At 44.2% G+C, this 27616-nt stretch overlaps 1 long non-coding RNA gene across 1 annotated transcript in view; it reads left to right on the top strand.

The window, feature by feature from the left end:
• The window catches only part of LOC130294167 (uncharacterized), a 36269-nt gene extending 9969 nt beyond the window's left edge, over positions 1–26300 (top strand). Inside the window, exons 2-4 of the long non-coding RNA XR_008848410.1 lie at positions 4724–4880; positions 12336–12419; positions 25801–26300. This is a non-coding gene — a long non-coding RNA (uncharacterized LOC130294167). The remainder of the gene's footprint in view (positions 1–4723; positions 4881–12335; positions 12420–25800) is intronic.
• The last annotated feature ends 1316 nt before the right edge of the window (positions 26301–27616 follow it).

The following is a 27616-nucleotide window of genomic DNA, read 5'->3' as shown; positions in this document are numbered from 1 at the left end:
CAGCTGGAGGCACCCTGTTTGAGAATCACTGGTGTAGAATACCCCTATGTCCACCCCTATGCAAATCCCTAATTTAGGCCTCAAATGCACATGGCGCTCTCTCACTTCGGAGCCCTGGCGTATTTCAAGGCAACAGTTTAGGGCCACATATGGGGTATTTCCGTACTCGGGAGAAATTGCCTAACAAATTTTGGGGGGCTTTTTCTCCTTTTACCCCTTATGAAAAGGTAAAGTTGGGGTCTACACCAGCATGTTAGTGTAAAAAAAAAACATTTTTGTACACTAACATACTGGTGTTGCCCCATACTTTAAAATTTCACAAGCGGTAAAAGTAAAAAAGCCTCCAAAATTTGTAACGCAATTTCTCCTGAGGACGGAGATACCCCATATGTGGGCGCAAAGTGTTCTGGGGGCGCACAACAAGGCTCAGAAGGGAGAGTGCACCATGTAAATTTGAGGTCTAAATTGGTGATTTGCACAGGGGTGGCTGATTTTACAGCGGTTCTGACATAAGTGCAAAACAATAAATACCCACATGTGACCCCATTTTGGAAACTACACCCCTCACGGAATGTAACAAGGGGTACAGTGAGCATTTACACCCCACAGGTGTCTGACAGATCTTTGAAACAGGGGTCTGTGAAAATGAAAAATAAAATTTTTAATTTGCACAGCCCACTGTTCCAAAGATCCGTCAAATGCCAGTGGGGTGTAAATTCTCCCTGCACCCCTTATTACCTTCCGTGAGGGGTGTAGTTTTAAAAATGGGGTCACATGTGGGGGGGTCCACTGTTCTGGCACCACGGGGGGCTTTGGAAATGCACATGGCCAAATTCTCTCTCCAAAAGCTCAATGATGCTCCTTCTCTTCTGAGCATTGTAGTTCGCCCCCAGTGCACTTCACGTCCACTTATTCGGTATTTCCATACTCAGAAGAGATGGGGTTACAAATTTTGGGGGGTATTTTCTGCTATTATCCCTTGTAAAAATGTAAAATTTGGGGGAAAACAAGCATTTTAGTGTAAAAAAAATTTTTTTTTTTACATATGCAAAAGTCGTGAAACACCTGTGGGGTATTAAGGTTCACTTTACCCCTTGTTACGTTCCCCAAGGGGTCTAGTTTCCAAAATGGTATGCCATGTGGTTTTTTTTTTTCTGTCCTGGCACCATAGGTGCTTCCTAAATGCGGCATGCCCCCAGAGCAAAATTTGCTACCAAAAAGCCAAATGTGACTCCTTCTCTTCTGAGACCTGTAGTGCGCCAGCAGAGCACTTTTCATCCCCATATTGGGTGTTTTCTGAATCGGGAGAAATTGGGCTTCAAATTTTGGGGGGTATTCTCTGCTATTACCTTTTTTAAAAATGTAAAATTTTTGCTAAACCAAGCATTTTTGGTAAAAAAAAAATTTTTTTTTTTACATATGCAAAAGTCGTGAAACACCTGTGGGGTATTAAGGTTCACTTTATCCCTTGTTACGTTCCTCAAGGAGTCTAGTTTCCAAAATGGTATGCCATGTCATTTTTTTTTTGCTGTCCTGGCACCATAGGGGCTTCCTAAATGCGACATGCCCCCCGAGCAAAATTTGCTCTCAAAAAGCCAAATATGACTCCTCTTCTGAGCATTGTAGTTCGCCCGTAATGCACTTCAGGTCAACTTATGGGGTACCTCCATACTCAGAAAAGATGGGGTTACAAATTTTGGGGGGTATTTTCTGCTATTAACCCTTGCAAAAATTTGAAATTTGGGGGGAAACACACATTTTAGTGAAAATTTTTTATTTATTTTTTTTACATATGCAAAAGTCATGAAACACCTGTGGGGTATTAAGGCTCACTTAATTCCTTGTTACGTTCCTCAAGGGGTCTAGTTTCCAAAATGGTATGCCATGTTTTTTTTTTTGCTGTTTTGGCACCTAAATGCAACATGCCCCCAAAAAACCATTTCAGAAAAACGTACTCTCCAAAATCCCCTTGTCGCTCCTTCGCTTCTGAGCCCTCTACTGCGCCCGCCGAACAATTTACATAGACATATGAGGTATGTGCTTACTCGAGAGAAATTGCGCTACAAATTCAAGTATAAATTTTATCCTTTTACCCCTTGTAAAAATTCAAAAATTGGGTCTACAAGAACATGCAAGTGTAAAAAATGAAGATTTTGAATTTTCTCCTTCACTTTGCTGCTTTTCCTGTGAAACACCTAAAGGGTTAAAACGCTTACTGAATGTCATTTTGAATACTTTGGGGGGTGTAGTTTTTATAATGGGGTCTTTTATGGGGTATTTCTATTATGAAGACCCTTCAAATCCACTTCAAACCTGAACTGGTCCATGAAAAATAGCGAGTTTGAAAATTTTGTGAAAAATTGTAAAATTGCTGCTGAACTTTGAAGCCCTCTGGTGTCTTCCAAAAGTAAAAACTCATAAATTTTATGATGAAAATATAAAGTAGACATATTGTATATGTGAATCCAAAAAAAAAAATATTTGGAATATCCATTTTCCTTACAAACAGAAAGCTTCAAAGTTAGAAAAATGCAAAATTTTCAATTTTTTCATCAAATTTTGGGATTTTTCACCAAGAAAGGATGCCAAAAATTTACCACTATGTTAAAGTAGAATATGTCACGAAAAAACAATCTCGGAATCAGATTGATAAGTAAAAGCATTCCAGAGTTATTAATGTTTAAAGTGACAGTGGTCAGATGTGCAAAAAAGGGCTGCGTCCTAGAGGTGAAAATGGGCTGTGTCCTTAAGGGGTTAAGGGGACGGGCAATGATGTCACAAAGGGTGGAGCCATGATGTCACGCTGCTCCGTCCCCTGTATCGCCCGTCATTACGCACAGAGCGAACTCGCTCTGTGCTGTAATGATAGCGCGGTGCCGCAGCAGGGATCCCGGGGATGCCCAGCAGCGGGACCGCAGCGATCTGACTTCTTATCCCCTATCCTTTCGATAGGGGATAAGATGTCTAGGGGCGAAGTACCCCTTTAAGTATGTGGTTGTTGTTGTTGGGAGTTGTTGTTTCACACATCATTAATATAATGAATATCATTCTGACACACTGTACACACTCTGAAAATACTACAACACACTGTAGCCTCTGAATATAAAACCAACACACACCGTACCCTCTGAATATAATACTACTACACACTGAACCCTCTGAATATATCCTTATAATATACACTATACCTCTGGAATGCAAAACACTCTGTGCCCCTCATATATAATAATAATTCCCCCTCCTGTGCCCCCCACTTATAATAATTATGTCCCATTATGTCCCCCCACATAATAATAATGCCCTCTGTCCTGTGCCCCTAGCATATAATGCCCCAGTCATGTTCCCCTCCCATATAATGCCCCCTGTCCTGCCCCCTCAGGGGGCATTATATGTGAGGGGCACACGACATGGGGCATTTTATGTGAGGGGCACAGGACATGGGGCATTTTATGTGAGGGGCACAGCACAGGGGGCATTATATGTAAGGGGTACAGGACATGGGCATTATATGTGAGGGGCACAGGACAGGGTGCATTATATGTGAGGGGCACAGGACATGGGGCATTTTATGTGAGGGGCACAGGACATGGGGCATTTTATGTGAGGGGCACAGCACAGGGGGCATTATATGTAGGGGGTACAGGACATGGGGCATTATATGTGAGGGGCACAGGACATATAATGCCCTGTTATTGGACAAATAATGCCTGTTATTATGTTATATGTGAGGGGAACATGATAGGGGGGCATTATAAGTGAGGGGCAAATGTCAGGGGGCATTACATGTGTGGGGCACATGGCAGGGGACTTATAATGTGCCCTTTTCTGTGCATCGCCTGACCCCCCCCCCCCCCCCCCACACCGAGTTTTATTTTTAATTTTAGTTTTAACAATTACCCTGTACCATCCAGTGCCCGAGCAGCTCTCTCTAGCTGTCACCCTTCTCACACACGGCTCCATTCTTGCAGAGTGGGAACCACAGGAACGTGATCTCTGGGCGCCGGCGTGATGATGTGACATCATCGCGCCGGCCTGCAGTGGATGGCGGCCCCGCATCTCACATGCTACAAAAATGGAGCAGCGTGTGAGAAAGGTGAGGGGATGGTGGAGCTCCCGTGCTATAGAACGGGAGGGGCAGCAATCTTGGGGGGGGGGGGGGGGCAATTGCCGCGTTGTTCCCCCCACCTAGATCCGCCACTGCCCAGGAGGTATTCATGGTCACCTCACGGTCAGTCTACAAAGGAACTCTGAGAAATGGAGTCTAATTAGTTGCTAGCAGCGTCTTTTCCACTTTTGGTTAGCACTATGACGCACATATTGGGGGAGAAGAAAAGTTTACCAGTTACCCATAGCAACCAATCAGATTGCTTCATTTATTTTAAAAATGAAAGAAGCGATCTGATCCTCTGCACAAGCACTCTGATCCTCGACTTTTCCTCTGCACAAGTTTTGATGAATCTCCCTCATTGGGTCCATAGAAACTATGTACAAAGAAAACAAAAAAGCTAAACTCTGATTGGTTGCTAAGGGCAACAAGGACAGTTGCCACGGAGTAGTTTTTTTTCTTTTTAAAGTTGGTTGCTGGTTTTGGGAGTTGTAGTTTTGCAACAGCTGGAGGCACGCTGGTTGGAATCACAGCTATAGACAGATGCTTTATGAGTGTTTTTTTGTATTTAGTTCCAAGTCACTTTTATCTATTGGTAAAAAAAAATTATTCCTATAGGACATTTTTGGAGCGATTGGCAATTCATCTATTATATCAAGCTATATATTCCATTTTACTTCCTGCCTGCATCAATGCTGTATTCCTGAGAGCACATTTATGTAACAGTACCATACGTTTTCAGCAGATGGCGCTGGAAATACAATAATTTATCCAGGTTTGTTGTCCTTGAAGAGAGATTTAACCAATTATATATATAGTTTGTATACTGCATATTATATGTATATACACATGTGTAAATAGATTTTTTTTTTAATATGGCAATTATTCTGCACTCAGTTTTTACTTTTATTTTAAAAATGCATAAAGATATTTATGTCATAGTAAATGAAAATCTTAAAGAATACCACTAGAAATGAGCGAATTTTTTAAAAATTTCATTCGCCTGATTAGCCGAATTTTCACCAAAAATTTGGATCAATCCGAATTTATTCGTGGTGAATCGCTATTAAAAACAACTATTTTCGGGCTACAGAGAGCCTTAATAGGGGTGTAAAACACTTTGCATTGCCGTAACACACATAGGGGGTGTGCTGGGTTAGGGAAATAATACTGTTGTTCAGTATGACATGCAGATTACAGGCATCGCTATTAGAATTACTGCCACAGAGAGTCTGGATGTGGCAGCAGCAGTGCCGCCATCAGGGGGGTACAAGCCATACATATGGGGCCCAGAGCTTCAGGGGGGCCCAGACGTCCCTGGACCACTGTCACTCACTGACCACTGGGTACCCCCAGGACTATGACCGGGCCTCATAGTCCGGGGGGCCCGCACATTTCAATAAAATTACCTTTTTTTGGGGGTGCAGGCCCCTTAAGAAACAAAGCAGGGCTGGACAGGTCAGGGGCTGATGGGAGTAGAGATGTCACGTGCCCCGTGCAGGCACGCACGTCTACTCCAATCACCTGACCTGTCCCTGCTTACATCCCCACGCGAACCTCCAACATCCTCCCCAGTGCAGTGACAGGGCTCGGCAGGGTAAGTAAACTGGCGCGGGGGCCCGGGGGGGGGGGGGGGTTACAGGGGGACTACAATGGTGATGAGAGGGGTGTGTGTGTGGGGGGGGGGGGGTGATGAGAGGTGCAGGGGTGTTATGGGGGTGATAAAAGGTGCAGGGGGGTGTTATGGGGGTGATAAGAGGTGCAGGGGGGTGTTATGGGGGTGATAAGAGGTGCAGGGGGGTGTTATGGGGGTGATAAGAGGTGCAGGGGGGTGTTATGGGGGTGATAAGTGGTACAGGGGGGTGTTATGGGGTGATAAGAGGTACAGGGGGTGTTATGGGGGTGATAAGAGGTGCAGGGGGGTTTTATGGGGGTGATAAGAGGTACAGGGGGGTGTTATGGGGGTGATAAGAGGTGCAGGGGGGTGTTATGGGGGTGATAAGAGGTGCAGGGGGGTGTTATGGGGGTGATGAGAGGTGCAGGGGGGTTACGGGGGTGATGAGAGGTGCAGTGGGGTTACGGGGGTGATGAGGAGAGGTGCAGGGGGGTGGGGTGATGAGAGGTGCAGGTGGTTATGGGGGTGATGAGAGGTGCAGGTGGGGTGATGAGAGGTGCAGGGGGGTTATGGGGATGATGAGAGGTGCAGGGGGGTTATGGGGGTCATAAAAGGTGCAGGGGGGTGTTATGGGGGTGATGAGAGGTGCTGTGAGTGGGGGTGATGAGAGGTGCCGTGGGGTGGTGGTGATGAGAGGTGCAGGGGGGGTTATGGGGTGATGAGAGGTGCAGGGGGTTATGGGGGTGATGAGAGGTGCAGGGGGGTTATGGGGGTGATGAGAGGTGCAGGGGGGGGTTATGGGGGTGATGAGAGAGGCAGGGGGGTTATGGGGGTGATGAGAGGGGCAGGGGGTAATGGGGGTGATGAGAGGGGCAGGGGGTTATGGGGGTGATGAGAGGGGCAGGGGGGTAATGGGGGTGATGAGAGGGGCAGGGGTTATGGGGGTGATGAGAGGTGCAGGGGGGTTATGGGGGTGATGAAAGGTGCAGGGGGTTATGGGGGTGATGAGAGGTGCAGGGGGTTATGGGGGTGATGAGAGGTGCAGGGGGGGTGATGAGGAGAGGTGCCCTCCCACACCTCTCCTCATCACCCCCCCCCCCCATAACCCCCCCTGGTTATAGTAGTGATGAGGAGAGGTGCGGGGGGGGGGGAGTTATAGTAATGATGAGGAGAGGTTTGGCGGGGGGTTATGGGGGTGATGAGGACACAGAGGATAAGAGGGGGTGTATATGTATATATGATGTGTATGCATGTGTGGCAGTATTATTTTCAGTGGATACAGTGTGGAGCAGCATTATATTCAGGGTACAGTGTGTGGCAGGATTATATTTAGTGGGTACAGTGTATGGCAGTATTATATTCAGTGGATACAGTGTGGGGCAGTATTCAGGGTACAGTGTATGGCAGTATTATATTTAGTGGGTACAGTGTATGGCAGTATTATATTTAGTGGGTACAGTGTGTGGCAGTATTATATTTAGTGGGTACAGTGTGTGGTAGTATTATATTCAGGTTACAGTATGTGGCAGGATTATATTCAGGGTACAATGTGTGGCAGGATTATATTTAGTGGGTACAGTGTGTGGCAGTATTATATTTAGTGGGTACAGTGTGTGGCAGTATTATATTCAGTGGATACAGTGCGGGGCAGTATTCAGGGTGCAGTGTATGGCAGTATTATATTTAGTGGGTACAGTGTGTGACAGTATTATATTTAGTGGGTACAGTGTGTGGTAGTATTATTTTCAGGTTACAGTGTGTGGCAGGATTATATTTAGTGGGTACAGTGTATAGCAGTATTATATTCAGGGTACAGTGTATGGCAGTATTATATTTAGTGGGTACAGTGTGTGGCAGTATTATATTCAGGTTACAGTGTGTGGCAGGATTATATTTAGTGGGTACAGTGTGTGGCAGTATTATATTCAGGTTACAGTATGTGGCAGGATTATATTCAGGGTACAGTGTGTGGCAGGATTATATTTAGTGGGTACAGTGTGTGGCAGTATTCTATTTAGTGGGTACAGTGTGTGGCAGTATTATATTCAGGGTACAGTGTGTGGCAGTATTGTATTCAAGGTACAGTGTGGGGCAGTATTTTATTTTGGGTACACTTTCTGGCAAGGTTATAATGATTACTGTCTTCATGCAGAGGATGAGGATCTGCTGACAAAGTGAGGAGCGAATTATGTCTGGATGTCAGACTCTGCAGAGAAGATGGAGCTGGAGGAAGACCTGGTCTCTGGACCCGATGAAGAAGAAAAGATAACAGAGAAGATATCACTCAAGTCAGAAGACTTCACTCAGGTCACTGATATAATTGTGTATTCTCCTGACTGTCCCATCAGAGCTGTAGTCACTTGTAAGTTCTGCAGTAATGATGGGTAAAACTGTGTCCAATCTGTGTCTCTCCAGCTGTTACAAAACTACAACTCCCATAATGCCTGAGGCTCTCCAGACATGATGGGAGTTTTAGCTTTCCAACAGCTGGAGAACCACTTCAACCGAGGTGATTGGTGGGGGTCTCAGCAGTCAGACCCCCACCAAAAAAATGGCCCTGGGGGGGGCCTGGACAGAGGGTATGGGTAGGGAGCCCCGAGGAAATTTTTTGCATCAGGCCCTGTGGTTTCTAGCTACACCTATGGGGGAAACTATTAACAGAGGGGCCTACCACAACTATGGGGGCAACTATTAACAGAGGGGCCTACCCAAACTATATGGAGCCCCTATATAGTTTGGGTAGGCCCCTCTGTTAATAGTTGCTTCCATATAGTTTGGGTAGGCCCCTCTGTTAAAGTTGTAGTCTGGTGAAAAATAACTTATCCCCTATCCAAGGATATGGGATAAGTTATCGATCGCAGGGGGGTGCAAGTGCTGAGACCCCCCCTTGCGGGGCCCTGGCAGTCTTCTGGAAGCTGACGTCTGTACCCCGCAGGAAGCCGCGGCCAGCACACCCCCTCCATGTATCTCTATGGGGTACATGGAGGGGCGTGTCGACCGGCGCTCCGTGCGGGGTACAGCATGCCCCCCTTCCAGCTGTGCAGGAGATAGCGGGGGCCCAATGCTCGGACCCCCGCTATCTATAACTTATCCCCTATTCAAGGTAAAAAAAAGTAATTTTTTACCAGACAACTCCTTTAATAGCACAGTATTATTCAACACCGCACTCTGCTCTAATCTAATTAGAAATATATACTAAGAAAAGAAAATAATATTGGGGGCAGGCCAGGGGGGGGCAGGCATTTAGCTGTGTGAGGGGCCCCGAAATTTCTGATGGCAGCCTTGGGCAGACCGCATGACCACATGGCGTCACAATTGAAGAGATTAAAGAGATTTTTGAGATGTCAATTGAAGAGTTTAAAGAGATTAGCAAGTTAAAATGCCACCAGCAGCATGAGATCATATGGCGGCACAATGACACAGTCTGAAGGTGGCGGCAGTTTATGTAGGCTGCAGAGCAGCATAATGACAAAGCCTGGAGGTGGCATCAGCATGAGGAGACCATAAAGCAGCAGAATGACAGAGCCTGGAGGTGGCGGCAGAATGAGGAGACCAAATGGCGGCTGAATGACACAGCCTGGAGGTTGCGGCAGCATGAGGAGACCAAATGGCGGTCCAATGACACAGCTTGGGGGTGGCGACTGCATGAGGACACCAAATGGCAGCAGAATGACACAGCCTGGAGGTGGCGGCAGCCTATGTAGACCGCAGAACGGCAGAATAAAAGAGGCTGGGGGTGGCATCAGTATGAGGAAACCATATGGCGGTAGAATGACACAGCCTGGAGGTGGCGGCAGCAAGAGGAGAACATATGGTGGCAGAATGACACAACCTTGAGTTGGCAGCAGCATGAGGAGACCATATAGTGGCAGAATGATATAGCCTGAAGGTGGCATCAGCATGAGAAGACCATATAGTGGCAGAATGACACAGCTTAGAGGTGGCATCAGCATAAGGAGACCATATAGTGGGAGAATGACACAGCCTGGAGGTGGCATCAGCATGAGGAGACCATATAGTGGTAGAATGATACAGCCTGGAGGTGGCATCGGCATGAGGAAATCATATAGTGGCGGAATGACAGCCTGAAAGGTGGCATCAGCATGAGGAGACCATATAGTGGTAGATTGACACAGCCTGGAGGTGGCAGCAGCATGAGGAGACCATATAGTGGCAAAATGACACAGCCTGGAGGTGGCATCAGCATGAGGAGACCATATAGTGGCAGAATGACATAGCCTGAAGGTGGCGGCAGCATGAGGAGAACATATAGTGGCAGAATGACACAGCCTGGAGGTGACATCAGCATGAGGAGAACATATGGTGGCAGCATGACAAAGCCTGGAGGTGGCATCAGCAGTATCAGGAGTCCTGAAAGTGAGTGGGGCGGTGGATGGCAATACCAGTAACCACTGATGAAGGTGGGTGAAAGAAGGAGCACTTGGCATCAGATGTGTGGCATCAGGCGGGTGGCAGGATCAGAATAGTAGCTGAGGCAGGTAGGCAGAAGAAAACAGTCTCTTTTGTCAAAGTTTTAGTGAGCACAAGTAAGTAATGAGGATATGCATTACATAAAACGTAACTTTGAATATTATTCTTAGGATAAAATATATGGACCCAAACCTTTTTTGAAATCAAGCAAAAGAAAAGGTGTGCAATAAACACCATTGGCCACTTACACCAACAAGTATTAATGTGATGCAAAAACCTCTAAAAGGTGGAAGAGAACAGCGTATGGTCCATTGAAACAGGTGGGGGTAAATACTTCCCCTGCAAGGCCCTACTCTCGCACTATTAATTCCCTTCTTGGCAAGTGTTACTTGCCCTAAAAAGGGCAGCCCCACACAGGAAGCTCTCCCTATTTCCACCTAAAAACCCTGCCATTTCCCAGGGATTTTAGGTTGAAATAGGGAGAGCTTCCTGTGTGGGGCTGCCCTTTTTAGGGCGAGTAACACTTGCCAAGATAGGGTGAGAGTAGGGCCTTACAGGGGAAGTTTTTTTCCCCCATCTATTACAATGGACCATACATTGTGTCCTTCCACCTTTTAGAGGTCTTATCACATCAATACTTGGTGGTGTAGGTGGCACATGATGTTTTTTGCACACCTTTGCTTTTGTTAGTGTGATAGCCTGGGGGAGTAGGGTATATGGGAGTGTAGCTGTGTGGTTACGAAGGGTTCTTGCTTAACCCTTTCTATTCATGATGACAGGGTGAGGGCTATTCTCTGTATGCTTGTCCTACCGCTACCCTTCCCAAAAGCGATAGGGAGATAGGAAATAATTGATTGTCCACAACCGGAGATTTGCAGAAACTTGTCGGAACTTTTACTGAAAATTTTAGGCAATAATGAACAGGAACAGTCCATATAACAGAGTCTATTAGAGATTGACAAGTGGTTGGGACCTCGTGAGTCTACTGAGCTTAGGAAGATAATTGTTGCCGTGATCCACTGGATTTAGGGGTTTAGATTCGGTCCAGTAATCACGCTAGCTTTAGCGGGGATTGAGATTTTAACTCACGGTGTAGGTTATGCTGAGGCCGGCAGGCTTCTGGCCTAGCTTGTCTTTGAAAGTTGCGCAGATCCGTCCTGCTAGTCCGGCATCCACGAGAGCAGCAACCCAAGAGAGAGATAATTGGCTACAGCTCCCTTATATGGGCAGGGGCTGGACTTAAGCTCACTGGTCCATACAACTGTCAATCTTCTGTACAGAGAGTTATGGGTAACATGTGACCCAAGGACCTCCAAAGGTCCTCCAACATACCATAGAGGAATTAACATGGTCACATGACCGAAGGTCCTGCGATGCTAACAAGGTAAGTAGACTAATATACGTTATATTAAATATACACATTATTAAATATATACATAATAGCATTATGAAATTAGAGAAGGAGGAGGCGACTAGGGGCTGTCCCACCTGGGGGACCCTACCTGAACGTAGTAACTCTGCGTTTTATTGTGGATTTGTTTGCAGATTTGATTTAGATTTGCTACAATTTTTTGGTGGATTTTGACATCCCTAGTAGAGTTAATTGGGAGAATCTGCAACAAATCTGTAGAATACTGTAAGGGCTTGTCCACACTGCAGATATTCCCCTTGCAGTAAAGTCCAGGGGTCAAAATAAAGCGTGGGAACTCACGCATGATTTTCACTCAAGGGCTGGTCCCGCAGGACTCCTGCTAATGGGAATGGTGTTCCTGTTGTGGAAGATGTGCAGGAACTCAGTTTCCACGTGACTTGACCCCTGGTAGAGTCCCATTGTTTTCAATTGGATTTTGCGGCTTTGTTTAGACTGCCGAATGGTCGCAGCGGAATGTTCATTCTTTGGGCGGAATTCTGCCAGGACTGCATTGCCATCTATGAAGGCAGCAATGTCCGCACAGTCCTACCGTTGAAGCACCTGGCGGTGTCTGCAGAAATCTGTTGGCTGAATGTCCATACATGGTCTGGACTCTAAAGGTAGGGTCACACAGAACGGACGAGCAGGCACAGCTGGGGTTCATCATCGGCGGATCCGCAGCGTAAAATACGCTGCTGATTCATTCTGGGTGGCCCTACCCTAAGACTAGGTTCACACAGGCATGTTAACACATTTTTGCATCCATCTTACAGACCCAAGCACCGGCCTGACTGCAGATTTAATGACTCGGACTGACACCTGCGAGTTTGTTCAAATCAACATGCCTGCAATCAAAGGTAAAAATAAGCAATTTTGTATGTTTTCCTATTTCCATTACATTATGTTTATTTATGCTGTATGCAAAAGAAAGTATAAGTTCCGTTTTATTATAATATAAGTCAATAGGTAATGCATTGTTATCAGCCATGAATAAGACCAGGTGTTGTGGTTGAAACGCGTTGGTTCACCTGTGCACAAGATTATCATATAACCTTTCTTTCAATATCATTCCAATAAAGATTCTTACTCTACACTGAAACCTGGTTGGACTACATTCTTCTTTCCTGCATAGCATGCAGCAGCATCCGTTAACTTATACATTAAACAGACAACAATAAGGCAATGTGAACACATCCTCATGTGTAAAAAAATAAAATAAAGTGCATGTAATATGCTAATATGAAACCAGTCTGAGGGTGCATGCACACCACGTTTTGTGCATCTTGCAGCCAGATATAGCAGGAGAATTTCAAAACTGCCTGCTACCGTATCCCAGCCGGATATGTACTGTACCCTATTCATTTCAATGAGCTGAACGGAGTCAGCTAGTGACTCTGGTCAGCTTATTTTCCGACTGTATTTGGCTTTTGACCCAGATTGAAAACTGCAGCAGACCACGGTTTTCAGTCCAGGTAAAAAAATCGCATGCAGTCAAAAGATTAGCCGACCGGAATCACTAGCTGACTCCATTCGGCTCATTGAAATGAATAGGGTATGGCACACATGCGGCTGCAGGATGCACAAAATATGGTGTGCATGCACCCTAATGCGTATTTTATATTTTTGTTTAATTCATCCCCTTAATAACTTGGATACTTTCTGCATGTTGCTGCAGGGGTCCCCTGATCACCGTTTTTGGGTATTTTTTCTTATTTCTAGCCTCTCTTGTTGGGCTTGATTCTTATGCTGTTACCATTGTGGTGGCCCAGTACGGGATGGTGTGTCCCTGTACGTTTCTCCTGCCCTGTCAGGCAGAATCCCTCCATGTCCCCAGGGCACTAGTAATACAAACATATATACAATAGGAACAACTAAACAAAGCTGAAGATGGCACTTATGTGGTCTAGGACCTAGAATAACATGTTAGGTAACTGCTCATGGGGCGCTGATCACTGTCATCTGTCACTGCGGGAAACCAGGGTCCTTGTGTCTGCGAGTCCGGGGGTGCTGGGAACCAGAAAGCCCACAGACATATTCAAAGTATACACACACTGCCGACAAAGTTTCGTGCTGATTGCGCTTCTTCCGGCCTCATGTGAGGCCGGAAGAAGCGCAATCAGTGCGAAACTTTGCCGGCAGTCGCCTCTGAGTGCTCTGCAAAAAGCCACACACCGGATCGTCCGTCGAAGCCGTAGGAGTCGAGTCACAGCAACCTTGCGGTGAGTGCGAGTACCTGTTTTCTTCTGTGTGTATACTTTGAATAATTACAACAGGGGTTACTATTGTATATATATAGGAAGAGATCACTTGAAAAAATCCATAGTGGAAAAACTCCAGCACTTACAGAGTGGATAAAAAAGTACAGAATTTATTCAATCTCCGTGGAGGTAAAAAACATGCATAGAAGGCAGGAAAATACGATAAAAACTGACGCGTTTCGTTTGCCTTTGTCAAGGTATGAACTCTTTAGCCTTAAGACACGAATAAATAGTAAATCTTACAAAGATCTGCCCCCTTCATTAGGTAGACACCTGTGGAGCTGCAAGTGAAACAATTTAACCCCAAAGTTTCCAGTAAGAAAAAAACATAGTCATTATATCTAGCTTGTTATGTAGTATACATTTCTTAAAATCGACACATAACATTGTATGTAAAATCAATTTGTGCCGCAAACGTATAACAAGTATCCAACACCAAAAAATATATATATGTGAATATACACTTATTTTAGTGAGATAAGCATAGTGAGAAGCAGTGAAAGATCGTATTATGCTTGTATAAAAAAAATACAAGTATAATACAATTGTGCACCGCTTCTCACCATGCAGACTCATTTGGTGTAGACTTGTATCATTTTCATTATCAAGTTATTTCACATTGAGACATGTTCACACTGTGTGGTCCCCCCCCCCTTTTTTTTTTATACAAGCATAATACTATCTTTCACTGCTTCTCACTCTGCTTTTATTCATAAGAAGCGGATTGTATGTGATTTTCCCCTTACAAATTACATGAATACTATCTAGTAAAAATAAGTGTATATTCACACACACACACACACATATATATATATATATATATATATATATATATATATATATATATTTATTTTTTTTGGTGTTGGATACATGTTATACATTTGCGGCTCAAATTGATTTTACATACAATGTTATGTGTCGATTTTAAGAAATGTATACTACATAACAAGCTAGATATAATGACTGTTTTTTTCTTACTGGAAACTTTGGGGTTAAATTGTTTCACTTGCAGCTCCACAGGTATCTACCTAATGAAGGGGGCAGATCTTTGTAAGATTTACTATTCATTCGTGTCTTAAGGCTAAAGATTTCATACCTTGACAAAGGCTAACGAAACGCGTTGGTTTTTATCGTATTTTCCTGCCTTCTATGCATGTTTTTTACCTCCACGGAGATTGAATAAATTCTATACTTTTTTATCCACTCTGGAAGTGCTGGAGTTTTTCACTATGGATTTTTTCAAGTGATCTCTTCCTGTATTGTTGCCTCGTGGAGCGGCCACGTTTCCCGTGCATCCAGACTGGATGATCAGCAGAGACCGAATTTTTCAGTTTCTCTATTGTATGTATGTATATATATATATTTGTATTACTAGTGTACTGTTGCTTTAAATATTATACCATGTGCTTGTTACCCAGGAGGCACTGGTGACCAGGTGACCCCCCCCCCCCCAAGTGACCTATGGGATCCTTGCTAAGCTCACTTATAAAAACCAGAGGAGGGCCTGCAATCTCTCTCTCTTGGAGCTCTTAGATCTTGTTCCTGAGGTCCAGTTCAGTCAAGTCGTCTCGGTGTGTGTGTCCGGAGCATTGGAGGCCTCAAGCCTAAAGTCTGCAGCCACAACGTCAGCTCAAGTAAGCTCAAAGTCATCTTCATGTCAATTGTCAAGTCTTCTATGTAGTCACCGTGGCCTGTAAGTCCCAGCAAGCCTGTGAGGTCCCCCTGTGTCACTAGTCACCTCCTTGGGATATTGGCTGTACTGCATAGACTGTATCATCTGTCTACCCTCAGGAAAGCTACCGTTGTCCATAACTTGGCGTTGGTGTCTTCATTGCCCCCGTGCCTAGCCCAGGACCAGCGGTATTACCTTTGGGTAGTTAAGGTTAAACCACGCCCTGGCATCCCGACAAGAAGGAGTTAATAACATCTGCCCCCAGGGTAACAACATCTGCCCTGCATTGCACCCCGCTATACCACAGCATAATATTCAGACAGGACCCACGGTATGCAAGCTCCTCCTCCTGGTTTTTCCTATAGACTATCACCGGATCATTGACTACTGAGAAAGAACCAAATACTGATGCAAAGACCATCAGCCTGTAAACATGTTGGGGGAGATTTATCACAACCTGTGGAGAGGCAAAGTTGCCCATAGTAACCAATCAGAACACTTATTTCATTTTCATGGCCTTGTTAAGAATGAAAGAAGCTATCTAATTGGTTGCTATGGGCAACTTTGCCTCTCCACAGGTTTTGATAAATCTCCTCAGTTGGCTTCACCAAGGAGAGATGATGTCAGGACATAGACCAAAATGGCCCAGTGTGTCTCAAAAGGTTACCTGTGTAAGGTCTGTAAGGAGCCAAAGGGCCACAGGACTAAATTAGCATGAAGGTAAATATCGTAAATGCCTTCAAACTCCATGTCACAGTTTAGCCCGCAACAATCCTTACATGGCATTGAGAGAAAAACACACACATCGACAGCACTAATATTAATACATTCAGGTGGTTGGACTTTATTCCTCATATTATAGAGTAAATTTTTTTTTTTTTATAACAATACTTTTATAGAGTAAATTGATAACACAAGAACTAACAGTAGATACTGTAAACATACACTATCAACATAAAAATAACGTCTGATAAAAATGACAGTATTAGGGTACTCCACAAGATGGCGCTAAAGAACACATAGAAAGCTTTATCTTTCTACGATGCAAAAAGCAAAATCATCTGTAGTTGCAGTATCTTGTAATACCTTTTTTATGATTTAGCTTTTTGCATCACTGGACTAATACAGCGGCTACTCCTAACTACTCTTTCTACGATGTAAACTTATAGCAAGAAATCTGTGCAGATAAATAAAAGAGTTTCATATTATACACTGTGACTTAAATCACCATTAATACAGGGTAGACTGTGATAAACAAACTTAACATACGTAAGACAAAAACAAGAATGGTAAACAAAAATGAAACAAATAACAAAATCGTGCAGAGGCAGAGAAGACCCTGCCTAAACTGCTTAGAGAGTACCTTATAATTCACTGCCTCCATCATGATAAACCACCCCTGCCTTTATTTTTACTATTTTTTAGTTTTCCACCTTGATATTGCTCTGTATTTTCTGCTCATTAAAGGGGTAGTCCAGTGGTGAAAAACTTATCCTCTATCCTAAGGATAGGGGATAAGTTTGAGATCGCGGGGGGTCCGACCGCTGGGGCCCCCTGCGATCTCTCTGTACGGGGCCCCCCTCTCCGCCCAGATAGCGGGTGTCGACCCCCGCACGAGGCGGTGGCCGACACGCCCCCTCAATACATCTCTATGGCAGAGCCGGAGATTGCCGAAGGCAGCGCTTCGGCTCTGCCATAGAGTTGTATTGAGGGGGCGTGCGGAGGTCGACACGCCCCCTTCCCGCGGGCTGTCGGGGCTCCGTACAGGAGATCGCAGGGGGCCCCAGTGGTCGGACCCCCCGCGATCTGCAACTTATCCCCTATCCTTAGGATAGGGGATAAGTTGCTCACCACTGAGTCACCACTGGACTACTCCTTTAAGATTCACAGACTGGGAAGGAGTGTTCCTCAGCAGGTGTGACATCATCTGAAGCCATACAGGGGAGAACTTCCTCACTCACTCTGCTACACGAACAGCGCAGAGCAGTTCAGTGTGAGATGAGCTATGATTAGCTAAGGCTGCACCCCCCCCCCCCCCCCTCAGCACTCCAGACTGCATTTCCTGATTTTGGTCTTCCGCCAGGTCAGCAGGAGTCCAAAGTCTGTGCAAGAGATGGGGGGAAATGTGCTCTGGACAAGTAGGGAGACACCTAGTGGCAGCTTTTTTAAAAGCAAACAAAACATAGAAAACGTTATTTTATTAAACAAATTACATTAGAAAGATGTACTTTCTAATAGCAAAAATTTGTTATCATGACAGTGCCCATTTATAAGGGAACAACTTCTATAGGATAGAAGATAAGTGTCAAATCGCGGAGGTTCCTACCACTGGGACCCCCCACGATCTCCCATATGGCACCCCGGCTCTTCATGAATGGGGCGTGTCGACCACTGCATGAACCTGCGGCAGTCACGTAGCTCTATGGGAGTGCTAGAGCGCTGCACTCGGCTATGTCCGGCTCTACCATAGAGCTGCATGAAGGTAGCTTGTCGGCTGCAGCTTCATGCTGTGGTCGAAACGGCTGCTTTCATGCAGAGAGCCAGTTCGCTAGGTGGTAGATCACAGGGGTCCCAGCAGTTGGACCCCCGCATCTGACATGTATCCTCTATCCTTTGTTACATCCCGGAGTTCTCCTTTAACCCCTTAAGGACCGGGGGGTTTCCGTTTTTGCATTTTCGTTTTTTGCTCCTTGCCTTTAAAAAATCATAACTCTTTCAATTTTGCACCTAAAAATCCATATGATTGCTTATTTTTTGTGCCACCAATTCTACTTTGTAATGACGTCAGTCATTTTTCCCAAAAATCTACGGTGAAACGGCAAAAAAAATCATTGTGCGATAAAATTGAAAAAAAAACAACGCAGTTCTGTAAATTTGGGGGCTTCCGTTTCTACGTAGTAAATTTTTCGGTAAAAATGATACCTTATCTTTATTCTGTAGGTCCATACGATTAAAATGATACCCTATTTATATAATTTTGTTTGATTTTGTCGGACTTCTGGAAAAAATCATAACTACATGCAGGAAAATTAATACGTTTAAAATTGTCATCTTCTGACCCCTATAACTTTTTTATTTTTCCGTGTATGGGGCGGTATGAGGGCTCATTTTTTGTGCCGTGATCTGAGGTTTTTAACGGTACCATTTTTGCATTGATAGGACTTATTGATCGCTTTTTATTCATTTTTAAATGATATAAAAAGTGACCAAAAATGCACTATTTTGGACTTTGGAATTTTTTTGCGCGCACGCCATTGACCGAGAGGATTAATTAATGATATATTTTTATAATTCGGACATTTCCGCACACGGTGATACCATATATGTTTATTTTTATTTACACTGTGTTTTTTTTATGGGAAAAGGGGGGTGATTCAAACTTTTAATAGGGGAGGGGTTAAATGATATTCATTCACTTTTTTTTTTGCAGTGTTATAGCTCCCATAGGGACCTATAACACTGCACACACTGATCTTTTACATTGATCAATAGTTTCTCATAGGAAACCAGTGATCGATGATTCTGCCGCATGACTGCTCATGCCCGGATCTCAGGCACTGAGCAGTCATTCGGCGATCGGACAGCGAGGAGACAGGTAGGGGCCCTCTCGCTGTCCTGTAAGCTGTTCGGGATGCCGCGATTTCGCCGCGGCTATCCCGAACAGCCCACTGAGTTAACCGGCATGGTTTCACTTTCGCTTTTAGCCGCGCGGCTCAGCTCTGAGCGCGAAGCTAAAGGGTTAATAGCGCGCGGTGCCGCGATCGGCGCTGCGCGCTATTAGCGGCGGGTCCCGGCTTCACTATGACGTCGGGCCCGCCGTGATATGATGCGGGGTTACCACGGAAGGGGTTAAATGGGTACTCCCGTGGAAAAAAAAAATGTAATCAACTGATGCCAGAAAGTTAAACAGATTTGTAAAGTAAAGAAAGCAGGTAGATGCCAGCAATTAAGAAACTTCACCTTTATTAAATCCACGTTAAAATCATCGACATGGAGAGACTTCAATAAGACAAACGATTAAAATCCCAGGAGTGCTTTGCCTCCCCTCTCCACTGCCGATTCCCGTTCATGGATTAAATTAAATGGATTTTTCAAATGCGGTTTACCCAGATGTGTCGTGTGTGCACATGCTGCCAAGACCTCCACGATTTCAGTTCCCGATTCGAATTCTGTGCCGATTAAACAATTTATTAATTGTGAATCTACTCATGTAATATATAAAATAGATTGCAATAGCTGTAATGTATCATACATTGGCAGCACTAAAAGAACTCTGAAAAAACGCATCCTGGAACATCTTAGAGCTATGGGCAGCAGTTCATACACTAACGCATCAAATGTCTCTAAACACTTTAAAAATGTTCACGATGGTAGTGTAGCCCATTTTTCATTCTCAGGTATTGAGATTGTTTGTTCACACGATAGAGGTGGCAACCGCATCAAATCATTACGCAATAGGGAAATCTTTTGGATTTACTCTTTGCGCACTTTCCAACCATATGGGTTAAATCTAAAGTCGGACATCATTCTACATTATTAATAAACTTTAGGCTACCACTAGTGCTTGAGTTATATTACTTTTTGTAGTTTTATTAACAACTACCAGTGGTTTGGCAACCTTTTTCCTCTAGATATACATTTTGTGTCTCTTTAAAACATGCAGGTCTCATACACATTGTTTGTACTTATGTTGTAACTATGGTTATATTCGTTTAATGATTTATGACTTTGTACCTGTAATGTTTAGCAGACGGGAGCCTCTATTTTTGGAGCATATAGGGTTAATCCCTGGTTCGTAACTTTTACTCACCTGCTCCATCAGGAGGCTGGGATATATTCCCTCTCCCCTCTGCTTCCCACCATGGATCTGATGAAAGGTCACATGACCTGAAACGCGTCATGCTTGGTGCTGATTCCTGGGATTTTAATCGTTTGTCTTATTGAAGTCTCTCCATGTCGATGATTTTAACGTGGATTTAATAAAGGTGAAGTTTCTTAATCGCTGGCATCTACCTGCTTTTTTCATATCCTTGGAGGACTATTTTGCCGTGCGGTGGCCGGGTGAGCTGACTATCTTCCATTTTGCAGATTTGTAAAGTACTTTCATTTAAAAATCTTAATCCTTCCAATACAATCAGCTGCTGTATTCTCTAGAGGAAGTTCTTTTCTTTTTTAATTTCTTTTCTGTCTGACCACAGTGCTCTCTGCTGACACCTCTGTCCATGTCTGGAACTGTCCAGAGCAGGAGCAAATCCCCATAGCAAACCTCTCCTGCTCTGGACAGTTCCTGACATGGACAGAGGTGTCAGCAGAGAGCACTTTGGTCAGACAAAAGAAATTAAAAAAGAAAATAACTTCTTGTGCAGCATATAGCAGCTGATAAGTACTGGAAGGATTAGATTTTTAAATAGAAGTAATTTACAAATCTGTTTACATTTCTTGCACACGTTGATTGTAAAAAAATGTTTCCCACTTTGTTGTACCCCTTTAAGATCTACAAGGGAAGGGAGACAAAAGGTAAGGGAAGCAGCTAGTCACATAGCAGTGCCATGACAGCAGGTTTATTGTAGGATTTTCTGGAGTTGCTTTTAAAGGTTGTGATGGTGGATGAGGGTCTGATTTATCATGTTAAGTGAGCGTGGAAGAAATCTTGGAGACTGTTGTTGAGTGGCGGAAAGGAGTAGGGCACAGAGACAGGTCTTGTGATGATCTAAGATTAAATGAGAGGAGATAGCCGAAGGGCATGGACCACTTTCAAACTATTGCACAACAAAAAAAGTGACATACATGCCAAAGGGTGCATGCACACCACGTTTTCAGGCTACGATTGCCGGATCTGGCTGGGGGAGGGGAAAACCGTGCGCTCCCGTAGGACCAGCGCTGAAATCCATTGACTTTAATGAGTTGACTGGAGTCACCGTTCGACTCCGGTCAGCTCATTTCTGCCCGGTATCCGGTTTTGTGACTACAATTTTAAGTTTGGTCAGAAAACCGGATACGGGTCAAAAATGAGCCGCCCGGATCAAACGGTGACTCCGGTCAACTCATTAAAGTCAATAGATTTCAACGATGGTCCGGCTGGGGTATGGGAGCGCACGGTTTTCCCCTCGCCCAGCCGGATCCGGCAGCCTGAAAACGTGGTGTGTCTGCACCCTAATTAAGACCCCCCTATAGTGTATTACCCACACCATATAAACAAGATAAAGGCCCAGGTTTGAATACATTTGCCTAAAAACCCAAATTGTCGACCTTTGGCCAGAGCAGCCAATCACAGATAACTTTCATATCTTAACAAGCTCTGTTAAAATGAAAGCTGAGCTGTGATTGGTTTTCAGCAGATTGATAAATATGGGCCACAGTGCAGCTTGCTGCGTAACCTTATACTGGTCTGAGTCCCCTTGCTTACATGGCACATATGTCATTAGTGGATCATGTAAGAAAGTGATCTGGTCTGAATATGGGCCTTTAGATGGAAAACTGAAAAGATGGAATTATGATCTACCAATAATTTGGTTTTCTTGAATCATCACAACAGCACCACATGAGATTGCCCCCATTCATACCATAGGAACAGGAAGCACAGAAGAGGTTAAAAAGGCCCCTCCCCGGATTACCTCTCAGTGTTTATAAATAACTTAAAGGGGTATTCCAATGCCCCAGCGTCTGAAACGTTTAGTTCAGAACGCTGGGTGCGGGGGTCGTGACGTCATGGCCACGCCCCTTGTGAGGTCACACGCCCTCAATGCAAGTCTATGGGAGGGGGCGTGACATCCGTCACGCCCCCTCCCATAGACTTGCATTGAGGGGGGGGTGGTGTGACGTCACGACCCCCGCAGCCCATACCCAGCGTTCGGAACTAAATGTTCCAGACACTGGGGCAGTGGAGTACCCCTTTAAGAAGCATAGCTAAAACCATATTCAACTTAAGGGAGGGATTAAAGGGTGCTGTTGTGATGATTCAATTAAACCGAATTATCAGTAAGTCCATTGTTTCTAATCATCATCCCAACAGCACCACATGAGACATACCAGATAAATGATGTCTAGGGAGGGACAACAGCTTGCAGCACTTTATGTCCGAAGGCCAATTCTTGAAACGAAGCCACATTAAGCTTGTAATGTTTGAAGAAAGTATGAGGAGTGGACCAGGTCGCTGCTCTACATAACTGCTCTAAGGATGAAGATGATTTCTCAACCCAGGAGATACCGCCATGACTCTCGTAGAATGAGCCCAAAGATGATTTGGAACCGGTTTACCTGCTGTCCTGTACGCCTCAGAGATTGCTGACTTGACCCATCTTGAAATAGTGCATTTAGTAGCTTTTATTTGGGCCCTGAAACTGAACAAAAATGGTTAAAGCCTTTTCTCCATTCTCTAGTGACCTGAAGATAGTGAAGAATAGTCCTTCTCACATCTAAGTTATGAAAATGTTTTTCTTTTTCATTTTTTGGAGATTGACAAAAGGTAGGAAGAATAATGTCCAGTGATCTATGAAAAATTGTTACCACTTTGGGTAAAAAAGAGGGGTCCAGTGTGAGGATGATTCTGTCATCCAAAATTGTCAGGTAAGGTTCGCTTACTGATAAATCTTGAAGTTCACTTACACGCCCGGCTGTAGTTATGGCCACTAAGAACACCGCCTTCCAGGTAAGTAGTTTGATAGAGGTACTTTGAAGAGGTTCAAATGATTATTTAGTTAATTCTGACAATACTAAATTCAAATTCCATGGTAATCCCATTGGTAATCCTAGGTCTAATTCTGAAAATTGCAGAGAAAAAAACGCTTGATCCATTTTTTTTATGAAATCTTTATTAAAATTTTCAGCGTATAACAAAGCGTGTGATAGCGCTCACATACAGTCTCAATAAACATTAGCCATAGACAAACAAGAAGTCAATGGGTATTCTGTACAGTGAGCACCATCTGATGGTGGGTGGGACAGTGGGGTGCACAGAGACAGGACATAAAAGGGGAGGGGTTGACGTAAGGAGTATACGAGTGGAGGGGGAGGGGAGGCAGAGTAGCAGAGTAACAGGAAACGGAACTATTTCAAAGGAGGGGTGTGGTGCATTTCCATGCCAGCGGGGTGGAGTGGAGCTATTTAGGAGGGGGGGGGGGGGGGAGGGGAGGGGCAATAATTCTGCAGGTAGAGCCTCCATGGACACCAGATTGTTAGAAAGCGGTCTTGAGTATGGGTGCTCCAGTTAGACAGTTCCTCCATTCTACATAGTTGCGAGAATTTACCTATCCACTCCTGTATGGAAGGGCGATCCACTTGCCTCCAGTGGAGGGGGATAAGAGCCTTTGCTGCAGCTAGGAGGTGGGGAAGCAATAGGGTGAAATTCCGTGGACATGTCTGACTTGGGAGGCCAAAAATTTTTGTGCTGGGGTCAAGAGAACCTCCCGACCCGTCAGATCTCGCAATGTTGCAGCCAGAGTGTTCCAAAAAGGAGCAATAGCAGGGCAATGCCACCAGAGGTGTGAGAGAGTCCCAATAGCAGAATGACAGCGCCAGCACGAAGTGTCAGGAGATAAGCCCCAGGAGTGGAGCAGCTCTGGGGTGCAATACCACCTGGACAGCAATTTGTAGTGGCCCTCCTGCAGTCGCATGCACCTCGACAGTCCATGTGAATGTGAGAGAATCCGACGTGCCTCGTCCGGTGTGAGTGTTATCCCCAGTTCTCGTTCCCAGGATGTGAGACGCAAATGGAGTCCTCAAGATATTGAGAACGAAATTTAGCTAATTTGATCCGGGGTCCAGTGGGAGCACTTGCTAAAGCCAATTTTTCCAGCCAGTTGAGGTCACCACCTATGCCATACACCTTCAGAAAGGAAGCACAAGCCCTCCTAATTAGTGTTGCTCGCGAATATTCGCAATTCGAATATTATTCGCGAATATCGCATATTCGCGAATTCGCGAATTTCGCGAATATAGCGCTATATATTCGTAATTACGAATATTCGTTTTTTTTTTGTTTTTTTCTTCACAGTACACATCACAGTGATCATCCCTCTCTGCTTCCAGCTTGTGTGGTGTAAAGAAGGCTGTAAAACTACTGTGTGAGACTGTCGTGCGAAAGTTCGCATATGCGAAAATTAGCATATGCTAATTTTCGCATATGATAATTTTCGCATATGCGAATTGTCGCGGGTGCTAATTTTGTATGTGCAAATTTTCACATACGTTAATTTTCGCGTATGCGAAAATAAAACGAGGATATAACGAATATGCGAATATTCGCGAATATATGACGAATATTCGTCCATATATTCGCGAATATTCGCGAATTCGAATATGGCCTATGCCGCTCAACACTACTCCTAATTATATATACTTGAAAAAAGTTAAGAGAAACAGAAGGTAAGACAGACTGCAGTGTAGTTGGTGTCAGGGGCTGTACGTCTGGGCATAACTCAGCTAGAGGCACATTACGAAGCAGCGACCAGGTCCCATCTACATCACGTGCGTCGGGAAAGTGTGTGTGGGATCAGTGAGCTGGGCATAACCGGGGAAACGCTCGATCCATTTAGGATTAGAAGTGCAGGTATAAAAAAAAAAAAAACAAAAAAAAACACATCCCAATGCCAATGTCTATTTTAAGGTACTAAGAGATAGACCCTTATTGAAACCTTCCTGCAAAATTTTTTTTATTTGAGCAATATTTGGCTTGAAAGTGTCTGGAGAGGATGAGCCACACCAGGCTACAAACTTTCTCCAGCACTTCCAATAAATTGTTGAAGTGGAAGATTTTTTACTCATTAGCAAAGTGTCTATGACTTCTTGAGAGAGTCCTTTTTGGCTTTGAATTGACCATTCAAAAACCACGCCGTCAGTTGTAGATTCTGTAATCCCTTGTAAAGAAGAGGGCCCTGGAAAAGAAGATCTTCTCTTAGCGGGAGTGGAAAGGGATGGTCTATTGAAAGTTGCTGAAGAAGTGTGAACCACACTCTTTTTGGCCAATTTGGACAAACAAAATTATCCTTTACTTCCCTTGACGGATTTTTTGCAGCACCACTATTAGTGGGAATGAAGGGAAGGCATATGCTATCTTGAATGTCCATTGTTGTTGCAAGGCATCTACCTAGTCTGGAAAATCCTTCGGGCGAAGGTAAAAGAAACGACTCCCTTTCCGATTTTTTCTGCTGGTAAATAGATCTGGACAACCCCATTGGATACCAGAAGATTTGAGAATTTAATTCCCATTCTTCTGGATCCATCCAGTGTCTGCTTAGATAGTCTGCTTGAATGTTCTTGGTTCCTTTTAAGTGAACAGCAGTAATAGACAATATCTTGTCCTCCTCCCAGGTAAACAACTTCTTTGCTAGGTCTTGCAAAGGTTTGTGTCTTGTCCTCCTTGATGATTCACGAAGGCTACTGTGGTGTTGTCCGAATAAATTTTCGTGTGTTGCCTTTGAACAAGGGTTTCTGCCGCCTTCAATGCCATAAGAACTGCTTTTCTCACCAGATCCCCTGGAACGAGTGACTGCTCACCTGGGCACCCCAGCCTTTCAGACTGGCATCTATAGTGATGGAGATCATTGGGGTAGGAATCCAAGAGACCACTTTTGTCAGATTCTCTGATTACAACCACAACAGAAGAGACTTCTTTGCTAGGTGAGAGCATCATCTTTTCTATAGAGAAATGACAGCAATCCCATACTTTCAAGATTTCATTTTGAAGAATACAGGTATGATTTTGGCTCCATGGTACTGTCGGAATACAAAAACTTCATGGAACCCAAAAGGGACATTGCTTCCCTTATGGTGAAAACCTTCTTTTGATGAATTGATGAGACCTTGTCTATAGGGAGAAACATCATCTGACTGTTTGAATCCAAGATCATTCCCAAGAATTTCTTCCTCTTCGCCGGATTGTCTAGATAAGGAATAATGGTAATATCTTTTTTCCTTAGATACGCCACCACCTCCCCCATAACTGGTGAAAATTCTTGGAGCTGAAAATACTTGGCAATGCTGTGAATTGAAAGTGGAATGATTGGTTATTTAGAAATATCAAAAATCGCAGGTATTTTTGATGAGGAGGGACTATAGCGAGATGAAAGTAGGCATCCTTTAAGTCTATTGTCACCATCCAGGCATTGTGTGGGATTAATGGAATGGCTGTTTTCAATGGTGTCCATTTAGAAGCGTTTGTACACACTGAAATGATTGAGAATTGTTCTGAATGTCCCATTTGGTTTAGGAACGAGAAAAAGGCAGGAGTAATGGCCCCGTTCTTGTTCCTCCACCGAAACTGAAGCCACAGCTCCTAGTCTGCACCTCTGATTTCCGATCTGTTCTATGTTTCAGTGGTATTTATCCATTAAAGTAAGGTTTTCCCCTAACAGTAGGCTGAAGCAGTTGCAAGACTACAACTCCCAGACCGCAGTTGGCTCAATACACTATGTTGGGAATGTATTATAGCATGTATGCCACTTTTCTGGTGTGCAAAATTATGAAAAAATAGATAAATTGGCTTCAAAAATTTGAGCCTTCGTGGTCACCTTTTTTCTATAGCCTTCTTTCTGCAATTTGCTCTACGGTATCTTTGTATTGGGATTGGACTAGACAGGCTAGTACTTTAAATGTCCATTGCCAGTTCACAAGTGTCTGTCCATGGTCCACTTTTGTTTGGTACAAACTACTGATTACTATGAAGAATCCACATTGGCCATTTTTGGAGATCCTCTGGCCCAGTTATCTAACCTTCACATTTAAATCCTTTTAAAAGTCGCTCAGATCCTCACACATGCCTCGTTCATTCTGTTTTTAACTATTCACTTGCTGCCTCAGATATCACTCCTTGACAGGTAGCATTGTCCCAAGAGAATCATTGTTATTCAGTTCACTTGTCAGTGGTTGTGAAGGTTATGACTGGATGATGTATAATCCTACCGATAGAACAAGTTTTCCTTGGTAGACAATTATTGTTTTGTCACCATAGACACTGCTTATTGCTGCCCTTGACAGGATAGACTTAGTGAAAATGATGTGTAAAAAGTTATGTAAAAAATGCTACATTATCCATAGAGATGAGCAAACTTACAGTAAATTCGATTCGTCACGAACTTCTCGGCTCGGCAGTTGATGACTTATTCTGCGTAAATTAGTTCAGCCTTCA

The sequence above is a fragment of the Hyla sarda genome, chromosome 10 (assembly GCF_029499605.1).
Source record: "Hyla sarda isolate aHylSar1 chromosome 10, aHylSar1.hap1, whole genome shotgun sequence".
In the NCBI taxonomy this organism is placed as follows: domain Eukaryota; kingdom Metazoa; phylum Chordata; class Amphibia; order Anura; family Hylidae; genus Hyla; species Hyla sarda.
The sequence above is the reverse complement of the archived record's forward strand: the minus strand, read 5'-3'. Positions and strand labels throughout refer to the sequence as shown.